General features: G+C 43.0%; 1 long non-coding RNA gene across 1 annotated transcript; it reads left to right on the top strand.

The window, feature by feature from the left end:
* The first annotated feature begins 299 nt into the window (after positions 1–299).
* On the top strand, positions 300–4,937 carry LOC140593329 (uncharacterized). Its single transcript, XR_011993619.1, has 2 exons — positions 300–2,224; positions 2,439–4,937. It is a non-coding gene; the product is annotated as an uncharacterized lncRNA (long non-coding RNA).
* Positions 4,938–6,112: the final 1,175 nt, after the last annotated feature.

Here is a 6,112-nt window from a genome sequence, read left to right as displayed (position 1 = left end):
ATAACTGTGCCCAAACAAAGCCCGACAAGTGCCCCGCATAACTGTGCCCAAACAAAGCCCGACAAGTGCCCCGCATAACTTTGCCCAAACAAAGCCCGACAAGTGCCCCGCATAACTTTGCCCAAACAAAGCCGACAAGTGCCCCGCATAACTTTGCCCAAACAAAGCCGACAAGTACCGTACATAATGTTGCCCAAACAAAGCCGACAAGTACTGTACATAACTTTGCTCAAACAAGGCCGACAAGTGCCCCGCATAACTTTGCCCAAACAAAGCCCCGCGTAACTTTGCCCAAGTGAAAGCCAAAAGCGCTGCATTACTTTGCACACTTCAAAGCTTGACAAAGGCGATGCGGAACTTTTCCCAATGTACCACAATACAAGTGTTACCAAAGCAAATGTTAATTGTAATTTACTGAATCACGGAATTATAAAAATCTATAGAATAAAAGAGTAAACTGTAAATAAATGTACTTATGTCGAGCGTTGCATCCTCTCCGCGCAAAAAAGCGTCCTACTCCATCGAATCAATGGATAAAAGCGACACTTTCTTCCCCCGAACCACTCTTCAAAATCATCTTCTGTGCTTTCTCAACAGTGAAAGTCATCCGAGCCATTTTTCTTCAGTCAAAAAAGTTGTTGTCCGAAAATAACTGGGTAAACTCACGGAGACTACGTGCGCAATGCGTAATCGAGACACTCCCACAAATACTGCACCTGCAGATAATAAGTTGCGCATTCATGTCCCCAGCGCGAAAAACAATGCCCAATCAGCACATCCCATACCATTTTGCAAACCTTAGACACACCTCTATTGGATGAAGCAAATGACACTGTAATTTGATGTTCATGTAAAAAGTTTATTATGGTGAAACATAACCATGGGCAAAGGTTCAGTGCGTAAAAAATAATGTGCTAGCAGGGAAGCAGAGCATATATCTGAAAAAATACTTGACAATGAAGGATTACAGTGATTGATTTATGTACATAAGAGATCAAGCTTTCAAACGAGGGTAACTTTGTCATTTTATTCATTGGTTTTCTTCTAAAACTCCGAAGATAAAAAACATTGCACGAATGTACAGAATGCCGACTGACATTTTTCCGCGATGAGTGAGCAAGCTATTTGAGAGCATTACAGTCATATTTATGGAAAAATGCGTGTTTTGTCTTAATACTGTGACGGTTTATGAAGTATTGGCCGTGAAAGAAATAGTTTGAAGTGCTTAGTTTTCATTTTATTAACACTTATATTTTACTTCCCGACACTCGACCCGTTTAAAGATGGCTACCATGGTCATTTTATTTTTACTTGTTACAAAAAAACCATGGCACAAAAATTGCGCAACTTTCTACAGATATTATCTGAAAGGTTTTTTGTAGTGTAACAAGCCGTTTTTGGTTGATTTGATACATTTGTTTCTTTTATTGAACGTCATTTTTTTTTGTTATTGAAAATTTGGACGTATGCGTCCGAACCACTAGGCGGCGACAATGAAAGAGTTAAGCATAGCATACAGACATCTTCTACGTCCCCTGTGCGTCAGAGAGCATACCGTACATCCCCTGTTCTTTGCCAGGAAATTGATAACCAAGTACAGAAACTTCTTGATGCTGAGTTGATTGAGCCTAGTCATAGCCCATGGGCCTCCCCAGTGATACTTGTTCGTAAGAAGGATGGCTCTTACAGATTTTGTATCGATTACAGACATTTGAACTCAGTTACTATTAAGGATGCACACCCACTTCCACGAGTGGATGACAGTTTAGATGCCCTTTCTGGAGCCACCTTGTTTAGCACTCTAGATTTGTCCAGTGGTTACTGGCAGATTCAGATGGACGATGCTAGCAAGGAGAAAACTGCCTTTACTACAGGTGATTCTCTCTATCATTTTAAAGTTATGCCAATGGGCCTTACTAATGCCCCTCCGACATTTCAGAGATTGATGGAGCTTGTTCTCCGTGGTCTCCATTGGACCAAGACTTTAGTGTATCTGGATGACATAATAGTCTTTAGTAAGACCTTTAAGGACCACATTCAGGATCTGTCTGAAGTGTTTGGTAGATTACGGCAAGCTGGCCTCAAACTTCATCCTCAAAAGTGTCAGTTTTTCAAGCAGTCTGTACTTTTTCTAGGCCATGTTGTTTCAAGGGATGGTATCCAACCAGACCCCAAAGTGACTGAGAAAGTCCTGAACTGGCCTCGTCCAGCTACGTCTACAGAGGTTAGATCTTTCATAGGCCTTTGTTCGTACTATCGGCGTTTTATCAAGAACTTTGCAGAAAAGGCAGCCCCTTTACATGATTTGACAAAGAAACATGCCACATTCGCATGGAGTGAACAATGCGAGGACACTTTTCAGCATTTCCGGCATGTTTTATCTTCTCCACCTATCCTCACCTATCCTGATTTTAGTAAGTCTTTTGTTTTGTATACAGATGCGTCTCATCATGCCATTGGCTCCGTTCTTGCTCAACAACAACAGGGTGTTGACAAGGTAATAGCCTATGCCAGTCATGTGCTCAGTGCAACAGAGCGCAACTGGTCCACTTTTGATAGAGAATGGTGGGCTATTGTTTGGTCCGTTAGACATTTCTCACACTACTTGCAAGGGCGCCCCTTTGTAATTGTTACCGATCATCGTCCACTGTTAGGGTTAAAGAAAATGCCTATCAATCGGGATCCAACAGGACGTAGGACACGTTGGGCATTGGAGCTTGATGTGTATGATTGGGTCATACAATACAGGAAGGGTGCTAAGCACACAAATGCAGACTCCCTATCCCGACGCCCGGCTCAAAGTGACGCCACTCCTCAGCTTACTCCTGATCCCTCATTGGCAGGAGGGCCGAAAGTTTCTTTGCGCACAACCCCTCTTCCCGTTCATGCTGTGGTAGACCTTTCTCAGACTTTGTCGGTCGATATTGCACAGTGTCAGAAAGATGATGTCACGCTGAGGACGGTGAGTGAGTGGTTGAAGGATGGAAAGAGACCTTTAGCTTGGGCGCTAAAGAAAGGTTCGGCAGAGCTTAAGGTATACTGGCGACAGTTTGATAGACTGCATTTACAGGATAGCAAAATCTACCGTTTTGCCTGTAATACACCAAAAGAGCCGCCTACTCTGCATGTAGTCATTCCCAGCAAAGTTGTCCCCCAGTTGTTACAGTTTTTACATGGCCATTCCACTGTAGGTCACCTTGGCCACAAGAAAACACTTGCAAGAGCTAGGGCACATTTCTACTGGCCTTACATGGCTAGAGACATAGAGAACTACTGCCAGCAGTGTGTTCCATGTCAGTCAAGATCTATGCCAGTCCCCCATCGAGTAGCTCCTCTGCAGACTATTCATGCCAGTCGCCCGTTTGAAAAAGTGGCAGCTGACATTACTGAGCTTCCTGTGTCACCATCAGGTCATAAATATGTTCTTGTTATTCAAGACTATTTTACCAAGTATGTGAACTTGTACCCGATGAAAGACCAAAGAGCTGTAACGGTTGCGCAATGTATATTTGAGCAGTATGTCACGGAACATGGTGTCCCAGAATGTTTCCATACAGATCAAGGCCGTCAGTTTGAAGCAGACTTAATCCAGGAGTTATGCTCTAGGTTGGGTGTCACCAAAACCCGGACGTCTCCTTATCATCCTGAGGGAGATGGTTTAATTGAAAGATTTAATAGCACCCTAAAAGACCAGTTGAGCAAATGTCTGTATCAGCAAACAGAGCCATGGGATACCATGTTAAGTGCAGTTCAACTGTCTTATAACACTAGTGTACATAGTAGCACCGGATACACCCCTTTCTTCCTTGTTCATGGACGTGAGGCTAGACTGCCTGTGCATTTATTATTTTCCTGTCCTGCTGAAGCTTCCAGCGCTTCTGCCGGCACCCCAGCAGAGTATGCCACATCTGTTTACAGGAAGTTGCAGTTTGCTTTCCAGCTCCGTCAAGAGAACCAGGAACATGCTCATGAGCAGCAGAAAGCTCAGTATGACAAAAAGACCAAATATACCACCTACAACGTTGGAGACTTGGTTTGGTTGAATGATCCTGCTCAGTCCCGTTGTAAACTGGCTCCACGTTGGAAAGGACCTTATATTGTAACGGGACATGTCCAGTCAGATGGTGATCATTCTGTACTGTATGCCATTCAGCCGAAAGGAGTTCCTGCGAAGACAGCGCAAGTGGTTCACCATAACCGCCTTAAACCTTACCTGTCTTCCCCTTCTCAGCTTGGCCAAACAGCCCCGGATGCACCATTTCCCACAGCACAGCCTGTTGACAGGGAAGTACCCACGGGTACTTCTGGTCCTTCTACACTGGCTGTCAAGAACAACTTGCCTTCTGTTGTTTTTACTGGCAAGGTCCATAGTGGGAGTTCATCTAGGTCTTTGCTTTCGGGGCAATCCCCACTGACATTGACCTCAGACACTGGACAGGCTAATGTCACACAGCCTGGTGACATGGACACTGTACCCCTGACTGTGGACCCTAGACCCTTAGGTCGCAGGCCTGTTAAATTGCCTGCAAGGTTTAAAGATTATGTGGTGAAGTAGCAAAAGAACAACAGCTACTTGTTTTCTGTTATTTATTTTAGACCATGTATTGTTTGTTGTAAATTTAAGTTATATTGTGAAAAGAATAATCTGTGTATTGTTTTGTCCGGTTTAAGGATGTTATTGCTTTATATAAGCCAGAAACGTGGACGTTTCTTTTCCCACGGTGGCACTAATGTGAAGCCGTTTGTTAAAGTTCCTTGTATTGTATGTTGCATGTTTCCGTGAGGGACTGTTATAGTGGTTGCACCCTCTGAAAAGGAGGGGCTGATGACGTAGACGCGGGAGTGGGTCGGAGAGTTGGTATCGGACAGCGAGGACGGTGGTTGTTCTCTTCCCCAGCTCTAGGCTCCCGCTCAATAAAAACTATTAGCCGTCGATATATTTCCAAGTCCATCATCTTTATTAACATCCACCCACGGGCAGCTACAACTCCCCGCCTTACACTACGTTTAAAATTTTCCAATTTTACGGTTTCATGACAGAACAGCCACTCTGTTATGAACATTACGGGTTTTTGAGTGTTATTAACAGCAGCTAACAACACAATAGCGCAAACAAAAGGGCTGCATACACCGAAGTAATTCTTGCTTGTTCATTGGCGTGGGAAAAGGCGGTTCTAGTGTTATTAGGAGGGTAATAAGCGTTACCTGCAAGATCGCTATTTTTATTATAATAATAATTACAATATAATTATTATAATATATTGATATTATAATTATAATTGTTTTCATTATTACTTTATTGAACTTGACACATCACATCTTTAAATTCTCATCCTTGCATTAGAACGTAGACCAGTTAATACTGATCGATGGTATCTCATGCTGCGTCATGTTTTAAAATTACTACACACTGAATATTGAACTGAAGCTTGACATAAAAAAAATTAAATCGCAAATCAAATCGTAATCGCAATTTCTGTCAGAAAAATCGCGATTCAATATTTTCCCCAAATCGTGCAGCCCTACATTTAACTAACGTTTAACTAGCGCTACACTTACTTTGCGCGTATAACGCGTATTTTGAATGGATGAGCTCCAATGTCTGAATCACAACAAAATGCATGTATGTCATTTATTGGTTGCATTTGAAGGGCGCCAAAGGCGAAATAATAATAATGTTGCATTATCCAACGTTACGTTGTGTGTCATGGATGCTTTCGCTCCAAATCTCCCGACCACTATGTCTAACTGAGACAGCAAGACCAAGACAGCGAGACCAAGAAAAGACCGAGGGACCCGAGACCAAGACAAGACCAAGACAATAGACCATCGAGACTGTGACAAGACCAAGACAGCGTAAAAGTGACAAGACCGGTCTCGAGACATCCAACTCTACTATATGGACACAAGTATCGGGACACACCTCTTCATCATTGAATTTAGGTGTTTCATTTAGACCCAGTGTCACAGTTGTATAAAATCAAGCACCTAGCCATATAGTCAGGTTTACAAATATTGCTGCAAAATGGTTTAGGGACAACAGAGACTCAGACATGAAGTGGCAGACCATGTAAAGTATCACAGTGGGGTCGCCGAGTACTGAGGCGTATAG

The sequence above is a fragment of the Paramormyrops kingsleyae genome, chromosome 1 (genome assembly GCF_048594095.1).
Source record: "Paramormyrops kingsleyae isolate MSU_618 chromosome 1, PKINGS_0.4, whole genome shotgun sequence".
NCBI lineage: Eukaryota > Metazoa > Chordata > Actinopteri > Osteoglossiformes > Mormyridae > Paramormyrops > Paramormyrops kingsleyae.
This window is presented reverse-complemented; position numbering and strand designations above follow the sequence as displayed.